Source organism: Penaeus monodon, chromosome 39, assembly GCF_015228065.2.
Source record: "Penaeus monodon isolate SGIC_2016 chromosome 39, NSTDA_Pmon_1, whole genome shotgun sequence".
Classification (NCBI taxonomy): domain Eukaryota; kingdom Metazoa; phylum Arthropoda; class Malacostraca; order Decapoda; family Penaeidae; genus Penaeus; species Penaeus monodon.
In genome coordinates, this window is record NC_051424.1 from 24,791,554 (window position 1) to 24,791,951 (window position 398).

The window sequence follows — 398 nt, forward strand, 5'->3', positions numbered from 1 at the left end:
TGACCATACTGCTTTATATGCTTGATTACAATATTATTTTTTGGATTTTATCATCTCAAGTGTGGTTTGTTATTGTTTGAGATACTGCACTGTACAATCTCACAACTTGTAATCAGAAAAAAAGCTTAAAGTATAAACATTAATGATACCCTTGGCATATGCAGGTGCAGTAATACAGTAATTATATTCTCTACACACTCATTTTGTAGGCTGAAATGGTCACATATAAATGTAATACTAGTCTTAGGCAGTAACAAAAACACTCAAGTGATTTTTATTGACTGTTGTTCATTCACACAGGCTTTTGATGAGTATATGAGCTGGAGTGTTAAAAGTTAGAAGTGAGATTTACAAGTGGTAAAGTGTATCAGTTGTGGGGAGGCATATGTAAATGTTGG